Source organism: Urocitellus parryii, chromosome 3 (genome assembly GCF_045843805.1).
Source record: "Urocitellus parryii isolate mUroPar1 chromosome 3, mUroPar1.hap1, whole genome shotgun sequence".
Lineage (NCBI taxonomy): Eukaryota > Metazoa > Chordata > Mammalia > Rodentia > Sciuridae > Urocitellus > Urocitellus parryii.
In genome coordinates this window covers 91,140,041-91,164,063 of record NC_135533.1, presented here as the reverse complement: position 1 = coordinate 91,164,063, position 24,023 = coordinate 91,140,041, and the positions used below count along the sequence as shown (strand labels likewise).

Sequence of the window (24,023 nt, the reverse complement as noted above, 5' to 3'; positions counted from 1 at the left end):
AAAAGCATCCTGGTTCTGTCGCAGATGTAAGGATAGCCAAATTGGAGTTTTGGATATCAGCTATTATTGATTTGAGCCAAATCATCTTCTTTTTGGTCTGTAGAATTCGCTTTAGTTAATCTCTCTGGAATCCAAATTGGCTGCTGTTCTCCCTGTGGAAACACACAAACAGACCCCCGACTCCAGACAATCACTGGGTCAGGACCTTGGTTAATCTCTCTGGAATCCAAATATCCAAATATCTGGATCCCAACTATCAACTGCGGGGGTTGGGAGCCTCCTAGCATATGGAGGTGGTGCTGTTGATTGGACATTTACATCCTCTGGTGATAGAATGGTGTTATTAGCAGTCTCCTGTTGTAACTTTTCCCCTGATGGCTTTTGCTGCTCTAAACTTCCTTCCTCTACCTTTGTCTGAACTGAAGGCTTTCGACTAAGCAAGCCAGATACGAGCGTCCACAATGTCAATGTGCCAACTGGCAGAGTCCCTGGGTTGTACTTTTCTATTCTTTTTAAATCTTCACCATGATGGTTCCATTGTGATATATCTAACAACTCCTCCTTAAAAAGCCATGGGCTATATTTTTGTATTGTATCAACGTATGCCCTGAGTATTCTTGATTTTACTGAGATGCCTCCTTCGTCTAACAATTTACTTAACACTCTTTCGGTTTGTTTTTTACTAATTGCTCATCCCGTATTTCTACTATAATACAACCCAGCAAGATAACACCAAACCAAACCGAGACAGAATGAAATAAAGTTGGAACCACACAAAATCATTATATCAGCCTTTCTATCCTCCTGACGTGTGCATCCGTCCTTTCTCCCTATCTGTTCCTCAGACGTAAATAGTTTTTCCTCAGATGTGAGCGCTTTTTCTTCCCTCTCATTCATCTCCAGGGACTGAAATGTCCATCCGACCTTTCTCCCTATCTGTTCCTCAGATGTGAGCGGTTTTTCTTCCATCTCACTCATCTCCAGGGACAGGCAAGTTAAAACAAAAATGAAGCAAAACAAAAGAGTAAACTTAGAATGGCTACCCATCCTCTCGCCCTGCCCTCAGGGACGAGCAGTTTACTTACCCTCAGTCGCTCCCCGTGCGAGCCACCAAATGCCGCAGTCTGGCTGGGCACAATTCAGGAGCCACTTGTCAAAAGAAACAAACTTTATTTTTAAAACTACAAATGCCAAACAAAACAGCTCCCCCCTCAGAGCCCAACTGCCACCACCGGCTTCCACACGCCTCTCTCCACACAAACCACACCACCTCCCACAATCCTCCTGCTCTTGAGGCCGATTGGCTGGGTTGCGTGGGCGGAGCCAAAGAAGTCCCCCAATGAGCAGTTCCGTAGTCTGAAGGGCAGGGAAACAGCCCAATGAACATCACCGCAGAGGAGCCAATCAGCTAGATGTTGCTGGGGCCGCTGTGAGCCAATCATCAGCCGGCAGCTGGAAGTTTGCTGGCAGCTGGAAGTTTGCTAGGGCCCCTTTGGCTGTGGCTCTCAACAGCAGGGTATGGAGAGAGATGGAGTTGGAAGTAGTGCTAGAAATCAGCTGAGAGGCTAAAAAGCTAAAGAGAAACTTGGACAGCCTCATGGTATGGGAGAAACTGAAATTGGAGTGGGACCTACTAAAGAAGTCAGGTCATTTTAAGTGTCTTATAGGCTTTTAGTTGAGACCTCCAAAAAAGCAAAGTCCTAGGGCTAAGGACAATCAGAAAGTATATGAGCCCTCACAGAACTTAAATCATGGTAATTGCAGGTTAGATTAAGATAATCTGTCTGTATTCTATTTAACTGCCAGAATAATATTAGATTCACACTGGAGGAAGATAAAATCTCCCAAAGCCACATACTATTTTTCATGGATAATGTCTGGCATATGAATTAATAGACATGCCAGGAAACTAGACCAAATGACTAAAAGGCAAGAGAAGAAAAAAAAAATAGAAACAGACCCTAGGTGAGCATGACATTGAAGTCTTCATACATAGGTTTTAAAACAGTAACAATTAATGTCTCAAGAAGAAGGTTATTAGTTCCTGTGAACTAAAATATTTGGGAAAGAATCAAATGGAAATTCTAGAACCACAGATATAATACTAAAATGAAGAATTTGATAGATGAGTGCAACAGAAGATTAGACAACCAGAGGAAAGAAGTTGGAAAGTAGTCAGTAGAAAACATGTAAATTGAAACATATACAAATAAAAAATAAACAGTGGAAAATAAAGGATAATAAAACTAAAATGGAATATGGTAAAAATGTCTAACATGTAATTGATACCAAAGTGAAGAGAGAATGAAGCAGAAGACATGCCTGAAGAAAAGTTGGCCAAGGATTGTCTGGAATTAAAGAAATATAAAGTCGCAGATTCAAGAATCTCTTTAAACCTAAATAGGATAAAGAGAGAAAAGCATATCCAGGCACTACATGATAACATTGCGAAATTCAAAAGACAAAGAGAAAATCTTAAAAGCTGTCAGATAAAAAGGACACATGAACTTCTAAGATCAGCAAAAAGACTGATGCTTGAATTTTTTTTAATAGAAACAACAGATGCCACCAGATAAGAGAGTGACATGTGCACAGGCAGGGAAGAAAGAAAATAGACTCTTTAATCAACAAAAACTGAGGGAATTCATTGCAGTAGGACTGTACCAAAAGAAATATAAATACCGAAGAGATCTTATCAGGTAGAAAAGAATTCCAGATGGAAGTAAGTAAATGCAAGGAGGAGTGGAAAGCATACAACAGAGGGGTGTACATGCATGAAATGAGTATTCCTTTTCAAATGATAATAATGTCTTTTGAGAGTACAAAAAAATGTTAAACTGCAAATCAGTGCAACCATTTTGGAAAACAGTGTAGAGATTCCTCAAAAAACTGGGAATGGAACCACCACATGGCCCAGCTATCTCACTCCTTTGTATTTATCCAAAAAAACTAAAATAAGCCTACTATAGTAATACAGCCACATCAGTATTTATAGTAGCACAATTCACAACAGCCAAATTATGGAACTAGCCTAAATGCTCATCAGTAAATGGAAGGTTCAAGAAAATGTGGTAAATATGCACAACAGAGTTTTACTTAGCCATAAAGAAGAATAAAATTATGGCATTTGCTGGTAAGTGGATGACATGGGAAACATCATGCTACATGAAATAAGTCAAACTCAGAAAATCAAAGGTTGAATATTTTCTGTCATATGTGGAAGCTAGAGCAATAAGAAAGGAAAGAAGGCATTTGGGATGGGTAGAGATAGGATGTCACAAAGATAAAAGGAAGATCAGTAGAGCAGAGAAGATTGAGATGGAGGAATGGAGGAGAAACAGAAAAGAAAAAGAAAATGTAGGATGAATTTAACAAAATCACATTATAAGATTATATGAATATACCACAGAGAATTTCACCTTTTTGTATAAGTAGAAAGTACCAAGAGTAGAAGGAAAAAAATAGGGAAGGAAGAGGGGGTGAAGGGGTTGGGGAATGGGTATTAAAATCAAAATCTGCGCATATAGGATTTAGTCAAAGTGAGCCCAACTATTATGTATAAGGCTGGGCTAAAAAAAAAAGTTGTGACTGACACCAGGAGCACAAAAGTTGGGAAAGAGTTAAGATGAAAATGTTGTAAGGTGCTTGTATTATCTGGTCATTGATAAAGGCACAAATTAAAGGTAGATTCTATGAAATCAGTGATGTATGACAGGGTAGCCACTAAGAGTAGAATAAAAGCCATATAACTAACAAGCTAATAGAATTGGAAATGTGAATCTAAAATATATTTGATAAAAAGTCAGCAGCAAAGAGGAAAAAAAACTCCTAATAAGAAAAATAGAAAATAATAGTAAAATGGCATATTGAAATTCAAATGTCAGCAATTATATTTGATGTATATAGACTAAACTTTCTCAACAAAAGAACTGAATTATATATAATATAATCATTAATATAATTGTGTTGTTAATATACATTTATATTATTTGTAATTATATAAATTATTTTATGTGATTATAATCTAATTATATTAACATATTTATAGTTTATATAATCATGTTCTTATATAATTAATATTAATATATTTATATTATAATTCAGTTCTTTTAGTGGGCTCTATATGATAAATATAACATTGACTTAAAAAAGAGAACAAAGTAATACATATTTATAACCATTTGGATGAAGTTAAAAAACAAGCAAGAAAACTTTAAGGTGAGGAAAGGTTGGTGGTGATTCCCCTCTGAGTGGGCTGGGAAGGGGCTCCAGGGAGGCTTGGGGTGCTGGTAATGTTTTGGACCTTGATCCAGGCGACATGTAGAAGAGGGCTATTGTATAAATACTCATGGAGATGTACACATAATATTTCTCAATATTGTTGGATACATATTTTTATTTTAAAATTCAAAAAGAAAAGAATATCTTCAATAAATTCCAATGTGGCTCAGAATTGAAGCATGCAGAGCTCTGTGCTCCTGGATGGTTCACTGGTGTTTGCTCAAACTGACTGCTGGATATGGTCCCCACTACCCACTGAACTAACTGTAACCAGGGTGATTCAGGGTATATTTTGGATACTCCAAATACCACTGGGCATAGCAATTCTGAGAGATCCCTTGCCTGAATGCAGATATGGAATCTCACCTCTTCTCTTTACCTTTCACTTCATTCTGAATGCAGATATATATAAAATCTCACCTCTTTTCTTTACCTTTCACAATTATTCTACTAGAAAACATTAGACTAAACCAAACATATGGCCATTATATCAGTTCCTCTTAGATTAACTCAGGTGTTTTTACCCAGAAACAGGAAAGTCGTAGGGTTCTAAGACTTACAGTACTAAACCTCTACAACTTTAATCTTGCCCAGAGATTTCCAACTGAAAACATTGCTTCCTCCTCTCCCATTCATTGGGCTCCTTTTTATGTTCCTGATCAAAGACCTTGAGGAGATACAGCCTAATTCTGATACAAAGTGGTGGTAGGAGTCCCTATTTCTGACCATGGATACAGGGTTTATACAGGAAACAAATGCTTTGGGTTATTATGTATAAAGATTTAGGAAAAAAGTCTTCTCAAGAACAATTAATAGCCCACATATTTATTTTGCAAATGTGTTTGACACTGCAAACCTGAAATGCTTTGGACTGGTGCAGCAACTGGACAGATCTAGCCAGTCTTCAAAAATGAGCAAAGGATTCCAACAGAACTGGCCCAGTTCCCTGCCATGACATGATTAATGCACTTGTTGATACCTATATTTGCTGAAGGTGCCACTGGGTTTCCTCTCCCTGTGCTTGAGAATAGGGAAGACTCCTGGCAGAAAAAAAAAATGTGCTTTGTGTTTCTGCTCAGGTTTATTTATTTACATTATGATAAATCACACTGCGCTTTGGGAAATTGAAATGGTACATGTTCAAATAAAAGAATAACAGAGTGGAAGAACACAATGTGGGAAACAGCAGGAGCATCCTAAGCTAAAAGAGAGAAACAAAAATGGCAAAGGTTTTTTAGAAGAATTAATTCCCTTTTCATCATCTAAACAAAAATGTATCATCTAGGATCCACAGGGAAAGATGAAGTTTGTATAATGCTCATGTTCAAAGCAGTTTGGCATGATGAATAGACCCCTAGGATCCACCACTAGGCAACATTGTGGTCCTGAGTAAATTATTTTGTCTTTCAGTGCCTCGGCTCCCAAATTTGCTACAACAGAGCGATCTGGGTAGAAAGAACCCACACGGAGGGTGTTCTAAGTGCTTTGCATGCTACCCCCACAGTGAGACAACTGATACTGGTAACTTACATCTTTACCTTACAAATGGGGACACTGAGGCCCATCAGGGATAGCTGACATACCCAGGGCCATATGGCTACTATTAGAGAGTGCATTCAAATGTGGACTGTTGAGCTCAGCGTCAGTGCTCTCCTAAGCATCAAACTCGTCTGTCACTTCACTTAAGTTGCTCCTCTAGTCCCCTAGCTGCCACCAGGATGAAGTTCAGCTTCTGGCCCTGGGAACCTCAGCATCCCACCTGCCACCCTCAGGGATTCTCTTCATGCACTCCCTGAGCATCCCCGGAGCCATTTCATGTTTGGTACTTTGATTACTCCCACTCTGCCAGGGGTACTTTTCCCCTTTGACTACCCACCCTCTCTGATCTGCTTTATAGACTCCTACATTTCCTTCTAGTCCTTGGAAAACTGTTATTTCACTTCAGGAGTGTCCTTAACTTCCCAGGGCAGGTCACTCCTTCCAAAGATCCCACACAACTCCTCCTGGAGTGTTTGTCACTCGCCATTTCGTAATTTAATGTATGAATCTGTCTCTTCTGTCAGAACATAGATCTGAGATAATGGCTTTCTTCTCTACCAATCTAAGGAAATAATGGTACCACCCAGAGCCCTGTGTTGATAAGGATTCTGAGTCCACATTTGAACTCAAAATGTTAAATGCAGACATTAGAAGGTCAAGGGCCTTATCTGACTTTTACACCCTGATATTGCCAGTGCCTTGCTCAGTCTGAGCACACAGTAGACAATGTTTGCATGAATAAGTGATAGATTAGCATCTGCTGAAGTAAAGGAGGCAAAACTGGTGAATATTTTACTGCCTTCTGTTAGTCTGTGAGCTCTTCAGGGGTAGAAACCACATCTTATTTATCTTAGTATCCTCAATGCCTCATTTAGTGCATTGAACAAACTATCATTGCTAAGTAAATGCATGGTCAAGGGAAATGGCATGAAGCCCAAAGATTCTGTGCTGAAGATAGGGAGTAAATAAAGCTTGCCATACGACTCACTCTCTCCTCTTACCTTTAATGAACCAAATGGAAAACAAAGAAAGTGATGTTTTCTGTGGTTGAAGATGTGTGGCTCACTTGTCCCTGTACTGTGAAATGACAACAGGTCCACTTGAGGGTCACAGTGAAGAGCAAGTTGGCAGCTTCCAGAGGTGACTGGGAGGTTGGGAGCCAGACTTTGCTCTTGTTGTTTTCTCTTTAAGTAGAAAAATTATTGTCACTTGCTTACAGTTGCGCCTCCTCTCCCAACTCTGTTTACCTCAAACTTGGTGTTGGGTGAATATCCAGGTTTTGTCCCTAAAAAATTTTAAAAATTGCAGGTTCTATAAGAACCTCTCTAGGTCCTTTGGATTTGAGGAGTTATTGATTTAATTATGTTTTGAGTTTCCTGTCTCCAAATTGTCATATAACAAGGAAAGATAGTTTAGTCCAAAAAGGGATAAATGGCGGAAATATATTTTCATCTTCTATGAGGAACCAAGGCCAGGAGGGAAACTTCCCTTCAAGATACCAACTTAATGTGTCTCCTGGAATGTTTACCCATCAGCTGACTTTGGATCCTACTCTTTGGAAGGAACCAGAATGTCTCAGTAGTAAAGGTAGAAGATCCGAAAGAAAAGACAACAAAGGGGTTCTGGCCAATGAAACAACACCTGGGTAACACCAAGGGCCAGGAGCACAGTGCTGGGTCCATGTCATGCCAAGAATATAACTGGTGGAAAAAAATCAATGTGAGCTCTGGGAACAAGTTCTATTTTTCAGACCTGCTCAAAAGAGCTCTTTCCCGAGGAGATGTGAACAATAAATTTTACTCGTCACAGAAAAAAAAAGTGGAAAGTAACTTTTTTGGTTGTTTCAATTTACTGAAATTGGAATGAATTGATCTAAAAAAATAACTTGGTGGCATTCTTTGAGAGTCTCTGGAAAAGTTTGTCATAAAACCAAAGATATCTTGGGGACGGCAACTGCTTCCTGTTTTCCAATCTCTCTCTAGGACTTATAAGGAAGTCCCTGTGGAATCTAAAGCAGAGCTCCCCCAATGGAACTTTCTGCAATGAAGGATATGTTCTGTATTTGCATTTTTGACTGTAGCAGCCTGGGTCACATATGGGTACTGAACATTTCAACAATAGCTAGAATGGCTTTATCTTATTCTTCTCTTCGAAATGAGCTTTATAATCTAGCCAGGCAAATTTTCTTCTTTCCCCACAAAATACACATTTATTTACAACTTCATGCCATGTTTTCAAACCAACTCTGGTTATAAATTCTGGACCCTGTGGAATTGTGTGTCAAAAGCAGTACTGAACAGAGAGAAGCCATTTTTTCCATCTACTTTTCATTGTCTTTAAGATCCATCCTGAGTCCATAGCCCTTGCTATCTCCCTCTTCAAGCCAACTGTTACCCAAAGAGCTTCCTTGACTCTTAGGAGCCCCAGTGATTAGACTTGCTCAGCCTCTTATTTTGTTGTGATTACTCTCCCTTTTCTATGCTACAATCTATGCCTCCCCTACTTCCCTACCTTGGGGTCTCTGTATATAATAATCTCACCTATGTTCCTCTTTTTACAAAAAGAGATGCAGAGAGAAGAATTGACACAGTGAGCAGCAGTCCTCCTGGAGAGTTAACTCTCCTATTGAAATCCTACCCTTATATTCAAGGTCCATCCCTAGGGCCCCATCCTTATTAGGACAACTCTGGTGGCTTTTGTACTCATGAATAACCTTTTCTGTGAGTTCTTCTAGCAAAATACCAACTGTACCCATTTTGTCACAATATGCATTGTAACATTCCTCTGTTCTTTTGAATGTAGAAGATCAGAAAGTAGAGATCACCCCTTTAACTGTCTTTCCACATAGTGCCATGAATCAGAGTGGTGGTCAATAATATTGTTGAAAGATAAAAAAATGACAACTCTTGCAGGATTGTGGCTCATTAATAGACCACTTTCCTAGCACATGCAAGATCAGAAAGAAAGAAAGAAAGAAATTAAGATAGAAAGAGAGAGAGAAGAAAGGAAGGAAGGAAGGGAGGGAGGGAGGAAGGGGAATAAATTTCTGTCTCCCAACCTCTAAAATTGGAAATATCTTCCATTTCTCCATGAAAAGCCTCCAAATTTGTATTACTTCATTTTTCATAACTAGAAGGATATACCCAAGGTGAAAAAACTTGAAAAAGAAAAGGTTTTATTTAGCTCACAGATCTGAAGGTTGAAGGGCAGGGCACTAGCCTTAGCTCATCTCTGTTCCCTCATGGCAGATGGCACCACAACAGTGGATCACCTGTGGGAGAAGATCACATCTCAATATGAAAACTCAGAGATGGACTGGGGTCCCACAATCCCTTCCAACCCCTACCCATAATCCAGGGATATTCGACTAGGCCCCATTTTTTAAATGGACACTCTGGGAATCAGAGGAAGGAAGGAAGGAGGGAGATAGAGGCAGGCAGGGAGGGAGGGAGGAAGGGATGAAGGAAGGGAGGGAGGAAGGAAGGAAAATAAATTTATGTCTACCAACCTCCAAAATTGGAAATATCTTCCATTTCTCCATGAAAAACCTCTAAATTTGTATTAATTAATTTTTCAAAACTAGAAGGATATACCCAAGGTGAGATAACTTGAAAAAGAAAAGGGAAGAAGGAAGGAAGGAAATAAAGAAAGAGAGAGAGAAGCACTTGTCTTGGCTTTTAACATATTGTCATGGACCCCAAAGAGATAGTAGGTAATCACACAAATGCTTCTCCTTTCAGGTTAACTGTAGAAGAGAAATATTTGTATAAATTTTCTTTGTGTTTAAAACTTCTTTTGATAGACCATGACCAGGCAGTTATTTAGTCTATGTTTCCAATACATGAGTCAGAAAATTAAATTCAGCAAGCATTTATTAAATTCAAGGACCTTATGCTACAGTTTAAAGGACAATACTTTCACACATGAAAGAGATTGAGATTAATATGGCAGAATATAATTTAATTTGAGTGTTTATTGAATGCCCACTATAAGCCATAAAAATGTGTGACTCTGAACTATTCAAGGTTGGTTGCAGCTAAAGTTACTAAGGATCACTTTATCAACATGGTGAGAATTAAAAGAGCTTATATAGAAATTAGCAAGGCTGATAGGAGGAAGGGGAGGGGGAGTCAGCTAAGGAATGATGTTTATGTGAAAATCCATTGAATCTGAATAGACTTAGGGCAGAGTTGAGGTTATTTACAAAGAAGTTGTGGGAATTTTTTATTATTCCCGTGTTAGGACCAATCAGCCCTGACCAGGAGGTTGAGACTGGACTGGATACCCATGCAATGGGGAACTACACTAAATTTCCAAATAGCAGAGAGACATGTGGAGGTGTCCATTCAAACAAGGGCTGGGGGAAGACTCATATTGTTCCAGGAATGAATTAATGTATTTTCCAACTCTAGTGGGTCAATGGCAATAAAGAGCAAGAGATTATTCGATTTTAAGAAAATTTATTGGAATAATTCAGACACATGATTTTATGGATACTGATATGGTTTAAATATATTTTGTCCCCTAAGGGTTCCTGTGTTGGAGGTTTGGTTCCCAGAGTGTCCATTTAAGAAATGGGGCCTAGTGGAATATCCCTGGATCATGGATAGGGGTTGGAAGGGATTGTGGGACCCTAGTCCATCTCTGAGTTTTTATATTGAGATGTAATCTTCTCCCACAGGTGATCCACTGTTGTGGTGCCATCTGCCATGAGGGAACAGAGATGAGCCAATGCTAGTGCCCTGCCCTTCAACCTTCAGATCTGTGAGCTAAATAAACCCTTTTCCTTTTCAAGTTATCTTACCTTGGGTACATCCTAGTTATGAAAGATGAAGTAATACAAATTTGGAGGGTTTTCATGGAGAAATGGAAGATATTTCCAATTTTGGAGGTTGGGAGACAGAAATTTATCCCACTGATAAAATAAGAATTAAGAGAGGTGGGGAGTTAATATGTTAAGAATGGGACATATTGAGTGTAAAAGGAAAACGGACCTTCGAATAGAGGTGCTATATAAATTTCAGAATAGGGAACTAGAATGAGACTTAGGTGTCAGGATGAAAATAGTGGTTTCATAACCAAAAGACTACTACTACTTTATGAATTGTCCATCCATAAGGGCTCAGTTTGAACTGAGAACTAATCCTAAGCAGAGAGTAAGATGAAATGTCTCATGCACATCAAAGGGAAGACCAGGTGTTGGGGAATGAGACTGGGGAGAAGAGACATCTACTCTATTCACTCTGTGACTCTCATGTGAATTCCCATAAAGTAGTTTGAGTTTCCAAATTCTTACATACATAAGTCCTGAGCACTTGTAACAGGGAACACACAGGTTACCAACAACAGTGTCACCAGAACAATTCCTGGAGCTTCACACCTCATTCCCCTGCTCCTCCACCACACACTCACCTCCCTGTCTTCTGACAGAGTGTTAAGGTGACTTGCTTCTTTATCCATGGTGGTCACTGAGGTCCTCTTCTACCAGAGAGGAAGAATCTCTATGTCACTGCCCAATAACTTCTCCTCAGTGATGATGTTGTCACTCCAAAACCAAGACACATGCTTCTGATAGTTTCTATATGGGTGCCATCCACTTCTTTCCTGGTCTATGGGATTGCTTTATGAAGACATCTGCATCACCCAGTTTTGCCATTTTTCCAACAATGAGAGTTGATTCTGTAGCCATGGTTGGCACCTCAATGTGTCACTTCCAACTGATCATAGTCCTTTTTTGCCATTTCTAGCCACACTGTTTTACCTAAGATGAAAGTAGATTCTTCCAGCTTCTACTGTTATAGTTTACTACAGACCTCCACACAAAGACCATGCTATTTAGCTCTTCACTCCATAAGTTATCTTCAGATTCTTACAAGGAACCTGATACAAAAATCTCACTCAAGTGAAAGAACAGTATATGTGGTCTTTGGGGCCATACCCAAGATCTTTCCTCTCCTCTTGTTGCCCCATATACAGTGTTTGCACTGGATTTTCTGCAGACTTAGGGTACTTTCAGTACTTAGCTAAAGGCATACTCAGGAGGTTAAGGATGTGCCTTTTATTGCATTTATCACCTGCAGTGTCTGTTGTCAGATTGTACACAATTATTTCCTCTTCCCAAAGACTCATGGACTTCATCTGTGAACAGAATTATAGAGGCCCATGTGATATGCCATATAGGACACCTAGCTTAGTCACACACTAACACATACTCCAGAGCCCTCACTCCAATAATAGGAAGAAGAGTGAAAGTAATCACAGGCCCTACTTCAGGCAAATGTTTTCTTTCAGTAACAAGAACCATGTGTTTCAAGAGATAGAACCAGCAATTACACAGAATTGTTTGGCCAAATCCAGTTGCCTAATCTTATGTAAAATATATCCCATTTTCTTTGAAATCCCTGATACGAACTGGAAATTAGTTTAGGATAATCAGTTTCAAAATAGAGATTAAATCATGCATTGTCCTAGTTGAGAACAAAAATCCCTTGGTCAGGGCTTCAAATCGTTTCCAGTCATTTATAAAAGACAAAACATTGCTACTTTGATAACCCTGCTGATCATTTCAAGCTGGCTTTCATGAGAGTGAAAATAATATTGGTTCCAGCATACAATCTGATAGCTCGATAGATCCATTTTTTCCCTACTGCCAGTAAAATAATAGCTTGGAAGAGAGCAAAGAAGAAAATAAATTCAAACTATAAGTTATGAGAATAAGTTGGACCATATCATCTCTCTGAGAATATGACTGATTTGGCTGATCATCTTTCAAGAAATGCATCAATATGCAGCAGCAGTGAATTCTGATATTTTTCTCTGACACAGTATGAATTGTAAAATACAGAAAAACACTAAGAGACACACACACATATATATTATATATATATGTGTGTGTACATAATTCATGTATCATCGTTTGACACCAATTGGAAATAGAAAGTTCTATACTAAATTGTTCTTGCAATTTTTCATACACCATGTCTAGGCTAAAAAAAAAAAAACAGCTGGCTCAAACTCAGAATTTAAATCATAGCAAGAATTTTGAATCTTTATTTTACTTAAAAGGTCATGGCTTTAAATGTTGTTCTGAGAACCTGCCATAGAATTCAGGATGGAAAGGCAAAAAGAGATAGAAAAAGGAGTCAAGTGGACAAGAGACCCTGAGTGTTCCCAATGTGACCATCAAGACGTTACTGGTGGAATTCATGCAATTACGTGTGGAGCCATCGTATTGTGAAAATTAAATGTAAACATTTCTGCAGTTGGTGGTGTGAGATGGAGCAGAGAGTACTATATTCATAGCTGCTTTGAATCTATGACATTTATAATCCTATAACGTCATATTTATCCCTGAAATCTCTGCAAGATTCATTATACACTCCACAAATTTTACCAGGAAATATATTTGATTCTGAGCTTGTCACCCTTTTACATACTCTTCTCTGACATGTGCAAGATCAAGTCAAAACCTCCTTGCACAGCTTAGAAGATCAGTCACCATCTGCTACTATTTTTCTAGGCTTATCTTTCTGGCACCACCCTACCCCATTACATAAACCCTCCACACCAACTGTGTTAATGTGCTTGTAGTTTCCTAATCAGGCTTAGCTATTTTCTATGTGGGTGTGTTCTCAGATGTGATTCTCTCTGCTTGAAAATACCCTCCACCCTACAGTCAGTGTTCCAGTGCAATGCTGAATTCTCCAATACTTGGCAGGCTTCTCTCAGCAGATATTGTCAAGGTTCTCTTTGCACAGTTCAGCCAAGTGGCACTGTCTCCCTCTGCTGAACAAACCCCAACATTGCACCTATAACCTGGCCAACCAAGTAATGCTCTCTCTAGGCTACTCAAATACCCTCAGCCTGATGACACTGAAGCTTGGCTAGGGCTCTAGCATCCGTGGGAAGTTTGAATGCACCTGACTATATCTGAGAGAGAGAGAGAGGCTGCCTCTTGGATCAGAGCAAAATGAAGCATTCAGGCACATCACATCAGCATGGCATAGCAAACTTAAAGGCCTGGGAGGAAAAGGAGAATCTAGACTTAATCCATTAAGGTGGAAGTCAGAGAAACAAAATGAGCCTAGAGGTTAATACCCAGTCAGAATCATGCCTTGAGCCACAACCTGCAGCTTTACCCACAACTATGGGCTCAGGTGAGACCTGGCAGCTTTGATAAATAGCAAAATCTGGGATCAAATGACACAGATTAAAGAAATTCAAATGACTCATTAAGTAGCTATGATCTTGCTGGGCACAGTGGTGCACTCCTGTAATCCCAGCAGCTCAGGAGGATGAGACAGGAGGATCACAAGTTCAAAGCCAGCCTTAGCAACTTAGTGAGGCCCTAAGCAACTCAGTGAGACCCTGTTTCTAATAAAATATAAAAAGGACTGGGGATGTGGCTCAGTGATTAAGTCCCCCTGGGTTCAATCCCTGATACCAAAAGAAAAAAAAGTAGCTATGATCTTAATTCAAATGCAGTCACTCAACATGCACAGTGATTATAGTGATTATCTTCTTTTAGGTCTAGTTGATTTCCTGGAGCATATATTTCCCAATGTTTATGCTGCCTTTCTTAAAGTTTGGTTGGAAAAGTCCTAGGGTGCTAAGTCTTAAAACTGTGTTGAATGTTATATGTTATTGTGACACCTAAGATTCCAAAAATTTCATTTCCTTAAATATTATGATGTAGACACCTTTTAAATTCTGAAATATAAGGGGAGAAACATTGTTGGTGTTGGGGCAGACTGGCCAAGTCTCATATTAAAACTTAAAGGAAATGTAAGTCTAAAGGAATGTAAGCATGAGGGAAATATAAGCTAAGCCCCCAGCTCACATTCCTGCTGCTTAGGTTCCCCAAGAAGCTAAATGTGCTTTGTTTCAATATTCTGATGTCAGTTGACATCAGTAACTGATTGTTGATGTCAGCTCAATATTCTGTGTTTCTCACAATGCTGAAAGCATCCTTAGAGGGCAGCTTCACAGGCCTCTGTGTGGCATCCTGAGGATGGAGCGAAGGCCATCCTTAACTTCATCAGAACGGCAACACTTCTGGTAGAAATGGGAAATTTGGCTTCATATTAGTACACATTCTGAAGGTTGTCTCAAATATGTCAACAGTGATAACCTTCCACTGAATATGGCTGACCTTATGTTTTCTAGACTCATAATTGGACCAGGGCTCATTTTGTGGGTTACAGACAAGAGTCAAAGGAGGAATGATAAAATTGTTTTGGTAATATTCTATTATCACTTTTCCAGTTATTGGTTTGAAAAGTAGGGTCAGTAAGTCAGAGGATGCAAGCATGACAATGTGACATATAGGCAGAATTTAGGAAATAATTCAGCAGAATCCATCTAGAATTGTATGAAGCCTAAATTTTACCATAACACTATTATCCTCTCCCAAACACTCATATATAGTAAATACTTGCTGGTAGACTGGGGTTTTCTGGTAACTGAGAATCAAGGCAGCTGAGAGGAATGAGCTATGGATCTAGTGAATAAAATCAGGGGAGCCCACATTTCATCTGATAATTGAGGATCCCCTTTGTTCTCCACTTCATCATTTAAGGACAGAGTAGGAACTTCCTGGATCTAAGTCCCTTACCTTGTTTTGTTCAAAGACCAAACTTTTGATGAAGTTCAAATTTTTCATGTCTACTAAGATTTACTGCCACCAGAATGTTGACATTCTGTTGAGTCCTTCTCATCACCAACCTGTTAGACCTAAACCCTGTATGTCTCATATAATTTCTCCCTTTCACAGAACATTTCTCTAAGCCCTCAAAGCCATTAGCCAAGCAGGTGATTAGATGTCCCTTTCTCCCAGCCACTTATGCTACTTGCTGTGGTAGCAATGGGTGAATTGGAAGTTCTGAGACTACCACTCTCTGGAGCAGGAGGGATTTTAAGGATGACTCTTCCACCCATCTGGTACAGTTTTTTTTGCAAGTGTTAACCCTGAAGCCTCATCAAGAAGTGCATTGTCTAATTCAACTATTTTTTGTTTGACTGCTATTATTCTTCCTTACAATCTTGAGGAGAAATCTATCTGGAAAACGATGTAGTAGCCTGCCATCATCTTGTATTGATCTTTCCCTGGCCTCTGATTTCATATGACAGCAGTGAAGTGGCTTTGACCCAGGATACTGATATCTTTACTGCATTTGCTCTTTAACAACAATATGAGGGTCAAGGTTGATGGAAACAACTATGTGATGGATAAACAACAATCAGGACAGTCAGAAACAGAACTGTCCTCACTCTGGTTCTTTTTAACATATATTTTAGCAATTGGATCCTACATTCAGTTTGTGATTGAGAAACAGGTATATGTACGTTCTTTTTTCTTTGCTGGTTTATGTCTCATGATGGAATACATGTGATCCTGATATATAATTTATATTGTTATCTGATTATTGATAGCAACCTTAAGCTAAAATCATTAGGCTGGGCAGATATCCCCGCAGATTCACCAGATGTCTATTCATTTTTTTCTAATGAAAGGTTGTTATTCAGTTGGACCCACAGTACATATTAACCCTACAGGGTTTACTGAGAAGTGCATTGCTTAATTCAAATTTCTATTTGGTAGGCAAAAATTCCTGGCAAGTGCCTAACTCTCAGTAAATAGAGGTATCAGGATGACAAGGGTGATTGCGGCAATGATGACAACAGCAGTGACATTAACCTCCTTAGCTGTGTCGTGAGCTGCCCTCAAAAGAGTGAAAACTTCAAAGGCACAATGCAAAGCATCAAAATTAACCCTTCCCTCAAAAAGTTTAATATGTGTTTTTGATATTACATGTTCCCTTGGATTCCAGAGCCGTGCAACAGAAACAGCCGCTGTGTAGTTGGATTCATTTGGGGATGACTTACAAAAATTATTCACAATCAGACAGACTTGTAGTCAGTATCTGACAGCAACTGAAAATGTGTCTCCTTAGATGTTTTCTAGAGGGATCTAATTAAAAGAATGGGTGTTTCTTCCCCCCCCCCCCCCCCCCCCCCGCCCAACCAAGAACACAGAATGCCTGGCCTAGATCTGAGAGGAAGCAGCAGGAGGCTGCAGGCAGGTAGAGTCTCATAATGAGGGCTGGGTGAGGGGAGCATTCTGCAGAGGCCCTCTCTAGTGAGAGAGGGGGCTGCACTGACAGCAACAGGAAGTAGGAGTTGTTGAGAGGAATGGGATCTCTCCATGGTGCCCGCTAGTAAGTCACAGAGAGAACTGGGGCAGCTTTATGGGTACAACTTTCCACGAATCGGGTAATTAGCTTTATTAACTATCACTGAATCTGTATTTCCTTTTCTGTGCACTCTCAGAAACATCTAAATTATAAGACAAGCACCATTATCATAAAATTGTATTAAGTGTAACTAACAGAAATAACTTAGGATGCATGGTGAACATTAAGTGCCTGTGGGTGAATTAGAGGCACCAAACTTTCTTGCTGATCTGTGCATTTAAATCCTTATTCCCTGTCCATAATTGTGGATGTTATATAGTAACTTTGATGATAAATAAATTTAAAATGCTGATAACCTTGTCAGTGCTCGACTTTTATATGCATCACTTGATTTAAACCTCATATTAATTCTACAGTATAGGTTCTATCATTAGCTATATACCTATATATGTGGAATAATGAAAAGAAGCACAGAGAGGTTAAATAATCTCCCCAAAATGTACAGTTGATGATTGGCATGATGAGGACAACAGTTCAGTGGCTTGAATTTAGAGGCTGAACTGCTAACCATAGTGTCACGTCTCTCTGGACACAGAACTAACAGTCTGAATGAGTGCTAGGCCATGGTGGCAACATCCCAATTTCCTAGCTGTCCAAGAATGTCTCTGAATGCTTTGGTCAGAGCTTCCCTAAAGGTCAGCACTTCCACAGATTTCACCCTGATGCTGCCCATGTTATGACATGGCATTAGGCAAAAAATTCTGACTCACTGCCAACATAACTGCCATCTCTCAGCCACCTTCTAGATATCAGGGGCAAGCTGATGTTGGTTGCCTGGTGTCCTTTCTCAGCCTCTGATGCAGCACTGTTGAATCCTTGTGGAATCTGCTGAGGGAAGGGTATACAATCCCTTTGTAATCCAGTCTCCCCCAAGCCTTTCCTTTCTTTCCACACAAGAGATGTCCTTGGCCTGCTTGTTGCAAACAATCCTTCAGGTCTCAAACACTTTGTGCATGATTCTAGATATCTAAGATGTCCACCTGCAGTGTTTAAGCAATAAACTAGTTTCTTAAGCAATTTTGATATTTCCCATACAAAGGTTGGCCACTGTTACTTAATTAAGGTAGAAAGAATGCTAGGAAACAGACATTGATTAAGCATTATTTTGTGCCAGGAATTCTCTTAGACAATACATCAATCAAGGTTGGAAAGGGTAAATCAAACTATGTTTGCAGTTTCTATTACAATATTATCATTTCACTGATAAGGAAAGAGGTGCTCAGAGTGATGAAGGCACTAACCCTTTCATACAACTAATAAATTATGGCACAAAGAATAAATTCCAAGTCAGCTTCATTTCAAACCCATTCTCTAGCATTTACACCTGTTCTTCATATACGGTAATGAGCACATGCATTCCCTGGGGGTCTTGTCAAAAATGCAGGTCCTGATTCAGAAGTTCTGGAGTGAGGCCCAAGATTCTGTATTTGTGATGCACTTCCAGATGAGAAGATGGTGATCTGTAGACTGCACTTTATGTAGTGACACTCTACAATGTTCTGCTAAGTGTGAGAGAGTCACCCTCAGGCCAGCACATTCCAAATGTCACAAATCCTACCCCAGTGAGTCTAAAGGAATGCATTTCAACTTGAGCAGGACACATGAAATGCAGCATAGTATTTTCCAAAGCATGCTCTTTGGATGGCCTGCACAGAAGTCTCTGGAGTGCTTGCTAAATGCAACATTCTGGATAGCACCCAGCTCCACTGGATTGGATTAGTGGAAAATCGGACCTGAGAAGCTGCATTAATGACAAGCTCCCCAGGCTCTTCTAATCCCCATTCAAGTTTGAGAAAAGCTGCAGTGGCCTCAGCACTGCATAGATCAGAAGAAAAATGATGAACACCAACATTGAGTGGGAAAGGTCTTCAGACAAAGGAAGTCAGATGACATCTCCCTGGAAGCAAAAGAATCTCTTTGCTCTACGGTGTAAAAGGTGAGATTAAAGCAGAAAGTGTGAGTCATAAAGTTTTAGAATTGGAAGAAATCCAACAGTTTAGATATTGACAATGAAAATTACTTCCAACAGGGGCTGGGGATGTGGCTCAAGTGGTAGTGTGCTCGCCTGGCATACGTGCGGCCAGGGTTGGATCCTCAGCACCACATACAAACAAAGATGTTGTGTTCGCCGAAGACTAAAAAATAAATATTAAAAACTCTCTCTCTCTCTCTCTCTCTCTCTAAAAAAAAAAATTACTTCCAACATCCTGGGGAGGAGACTATCTCAGCTCCTTATAAGGAAGGAGTCACACTCACCAATAAAAGATTGGCAGATACTACATATTGAACTGACAGACACATAACATGCTTTCTTGGCAGTGCCAGTGGAAAAGAGGAATAGAAATAAGTTCTTATTTGTGTAGTATGTTCTCCATGTGTGTTAATACTCATGACATAAGCCACTCATGCATCTCCTTAGAGGCTATAAATAGGCAAAAATGATTGGGTACCAGCCTACAAGTGAGCATGCCAACTCTAGCAAATAGCAGACATGCCGGGGATAACCTCTCATCTCCTACTTCAGGACTAGACTTTCCAACCAACCTCAAAGCTTCTAGACATGACTGTGCAATAAAATCCCTAAGGAAGCCCTACTCCAGACCAACTGAGTCAGAATGGGCCTGGAAATCTATATTTTTAAAATCATTAATACAAGTGATTCTTATGCAATTAAACTATGGAATCATGTTTGGGAACTATTCAACTAGATTATGTAGTTAAAAAGGAAAAAAAAAAGGAATTTTTTACTCCACAAAGGGACATGTGAAAGGGGAAAAAGTGTAAAGATCGGGACCGGGAACCTTTTCTCAGTATGGGAATGGTGACAGGTACATTTAGGTCTTCCCTGAAGTTTCTCTTTTTCCTGGAATGTTGACTCTTGGAAGTGGAAAACTTTATAAGAGATCTTCTTTTGAGGAAATTGGCCAAAAGAAAGCATAGCTCAGAATGCAGAAGGTTTTATTAGCAAACTTTTTAAGGTTAAGGGACAAATTTAAAATTTCTATAGTTATAAGAAGAAAGTGGAGGGTATTGCTGCAATTTGGGATTTAGAATCAACTTTTGGTCTGGGTCCTTACTGGAGGTGCAGCTAAGTCAACTAACCTCTGAGATGTTCCATCACCTCATCTGAAGAAGGTAAAAGCTGTGTTGAGAAGACAACATGAGAAAAGATGAGTGAACATGGAACACATAGTAGGTGCTCTCTGTGGATTCTTTGCAATTCAATCTGAGTTTCCTCAGAAGGCAGGAAGGGAGATGGGAGAAACAGAATGCTGGAAACAGGAGATTCCCTACACCTTCTAGCAAGATCCAAAGTAGCTCAGTCACTGGGATCCAGCCTTCTGTGAGTGGACCTGGCTTTCCACACTGGGCAGCAAACCAAGCAGTGTGACTGAGACTTCTCCAGAAAGTGTCTTCAGGATGTGGCGTCTGAAATTCTATCATTTTACCATGTAGAGACTGCACCTTAAAACTTCTCTTCTTGGGCTGGCGATGTGGCTCAAGCGGTAGCGCGCTCGCCTGGCATGCGTGCGGCCCGAGTTCTATCCTCAGCACCACATACAAACAAAGATGTTGTGTCCGCCGATAACTGAAAAATAAAACTTCTCTTCTTGTGTTTCTCTTTGAAAAACCCCTGATTAGCCAATTATATTCTAATTTTATTTACCTGTACTTTTGACCATAGAAACCATAATAACATTGGTCACAGGTTGTGGGGCACTGTGGAGGGAGGATTCATCAAGGGAGAAAGGGGCATAGGAAAGGAAGGTGAGAGGAGCTGAAGCCAAGTTCTGCTGAGTTATTGTCTTTCCCGTGTCATAAAGCACATCACACGGGGAGATGAACTCAGGGTGCCTATGAAAGGTGAGAGGTTTGCTACCCAGAGGAATCTGTTTGAGTTTGGAATCACTCCCTTACAATGGAGCAGGAAGCCCCTCTCAATGAATAGGGAACCTGGTTGTGAAAGCATACTTAGAAAGGAGGTAAATGTTCCTCATTATATTAAGGGGAAATCACTTCAGTAGGAGGAAAATGTGCTATTCATGAGACTATCCTGTTATCTCTTGAAGTAAATAAAGTCTCCCTGTACAGAAGTATATTTGGTCTTAGGTGACTCACCAGGAAATCTACTGTGGTTCTCACTGATTCCCTGACTCCCTCCCTGGCTGATGACAAACACCCACTGTTGGACAGAAACATCAGGCGAAGGGGGCTCCACTTATCCACGCTGCACTAAGCCTTTTTCCCTTTTGAGAGATTAACTGCCCAGTTATCAGTAATCTCTCCTCTCTTCCCCAAGGCTCACGACAACTGTAAACACGGATGACTTTTCTTCTTCAATCAGATTCCCTCAGAGAATGAATCACAGAAGAAAGATGCAACAGAATATAATGAAAAAATGTGGAAATGCTTCTCAACCAAAGATGGACAAAATCTTTTGTATTTCTATCATGGTAGAAGAACTTGTACTGGTTCTCATGGAATCATGGAGGCTCATTATCCTCTTCAAAATGGAGACAGGGAAAGCCTTTTTTTTTTTTTTGCCATTCTTAGATCATTTCTTGCCAACTCCAAGGTGCATGGGGTTTACTGAGCTAGGACATGCCTGGCCCTTTCCACTCCTGAGTTGCACACATCCTGGCAGATGGACTGGGTAGGGACAGAGTTGGCACTGCCCACCACAGGGTACTTACCCCACTGCTTCCAGACTTGTCTGGGATCCTGTTGCTGTGCTTGGTCCAACTTGCCTCCACCCTCACGCAGAGTGAACTCTCTTTCAAGAGCAGTTCTGGAAACCTGACTTCTCTCATGTTTCTCCCTTGACCCCCATAATCTACCTGGACACAATATGTGCACAGAATTAGGCTCTTATTTTGTTGCCATTCTCTTCTTGCACCTTCTCTACAAATCACCAATGCAAACAGGTATAGGAGAGTACATTATTACATCAAATCCAAACCATTCAACACAGGTAAATCCTTTGTTGCATTAAAGGAAATGACAGTCTTTATCAGTTGTTATGGTTTAGATATGCCTTGTCCCCCAAAAGCTAAAGTATGAGACAATGCAAGAAAGTTTAGATGTTAAATGATTGGATTATGAGAACCTTAACCCAATCATTGACCACTTGAATACATTAATCCACTTGAATGGATTAGCCGAGATAACTGTAGGCAGGTAGGGTGTGGCTGAAGGAGATAAGTCACTGTGGCTGTGGCTTTTGTCCTTGGTGAGTGGAATATGTTTTTTTTTTCCCTCTCCTTCTCCTCCTCCTCTTCCTCCTCTCTGTCTCTCCCTCCTTCCTGTTTGCCATATCCTGCTGCTTTCTTCTACCACACTCTTCCAGCATGATGTTTTTCTCTGTCTTTGGGCCCACAGCAATGAAGTCAGCCATTTAAGGACTAAAGCTTCTGAAACCTTGAAAACCAAATAAACTTTTCCTCTTCTAACTGTTCTTATTAGGATGTTTGCTTGTTTGTTTATACTGGGGATTGAACTCAGGGGCACTTAACCACTTAACCATATCCCCAGCCCTTTTTTGTATCTTATTTAGAGACAAGGTCTCACTGATTTGCTTGGGGCCTTCCTAAGTTGCTGAGGCTGTCTTTGAACTCAGGATCCTCTTCCTTAACCTCCAAGCTGCTTCTTATTTGGTCTTTTAGTCACAGTGATGGAAAAGCTGACTAAAACATCAGTACTGAAATGAGAATGGAATCATCCAAATGCTAGAAATATAATTTAAAATAATATTGAGAAAAGATTATTTGATGGAGGTGTTGGTGAACCCAAGACTCACCTTTCACAAAGGGAATTGTGTAGGGGAGAAGTGGGTGGTACTTTCCACAGGACTCATCCTAACTAACACTCCCACCCGAGAGGTGCAGGGGTTGGAGGTGAAGGAAGCTATTGCATGGTTGCTGAGAAGCAAAAGATAATAACATCTCTGGGAAGTATGCCAAGGCCAATGCGGGAAGTAGCTAACTGCAGCACTCACTAACAGCTTATTCCTGAGCAGAGGGCAGGCTTGGTAAAACAGAGCAGCTCCTACTGCAGCCAAGATAGGTAAAAAGGGAGCATTACCCTAGCTAACTTTAACTCAAAAAACAAATTCTTCAGTACATAGCGCTGTACCTCTGATCCAAGTTCTCTTCCTACTTCCAATAGCCAAAGTCACAGACAATGTCTATAGATAGATAGTCTATCTGAAGTTTCCTTTCCCCATTTCTATGGACCTGAATTATTTGACATTAACACAGTCATCAGGGGAGACCACCTCATCTTCTTAACTGAACTAAAATGATATGATGTCTCACCTGATAAGTTTGAGCCAAGAAACAGAAATCTTCCTGTGTAGTTAAGACATTAGGTCAAAAGAAACATACACGTTAAGACTAAGCATGGCCCTGCCAAGGTCATGAAAATCACTGTTCAAATCTCCCATTGAACTTTGTCCCCAGCTTCTGTGCCTCCAGAGCCTCCAAGCCTTCACATTGAGGCACCTTTCCCCCAGGGCTGCTCCAACCAGTGATAATGAACTGGTTGTTCATTGGAAGCCCATTCAAGGAAGATACCAGACTCATTAAAGGTAATTTGACTAGGCTCTCAAATGTTCTTAGAACTTTACCACAGACTTAGATTCTCCACCCACTTCTTCTTCTGTCTCCTGAACAGGTGTCAGACCTTGTGGTGGAGGGGCAGTCACCACCTGCTCCTGCTCCTGCTCCATCAAAGGCATTTTCCCTAAAATCCTTCCGCATGTCTGTTCCTACCTTTGAATGGGCTCAAAAGAAAATCTCGACTAATACGCACATGAAAACAAAATATGAGAAAAGTCATCAAGTTTTGAAGGAAAGTGCATCACTATCAAAAGGCTAGCCCAAGATGAGGCAAAATTGCATATTACATTCAGATGATACACACAATGGCTTTGGAAGTTTCCAACAGAGACAA

General features: G+C 40.2%; 1 pseudogene; it reads right to left on the bottom strand.

The window, feature by feature from the left end:
- LOC113181966 (MAP/microtubule affinity-regulating kinase 3-like) overlaps positions 1-23,808 on the bottom strand; it is a 136,032-nt pseudogene extending 112,224 nt beyond the window's left edge.
- Positions 23,809-24,023: the final 215 nt, after the last annotated feature.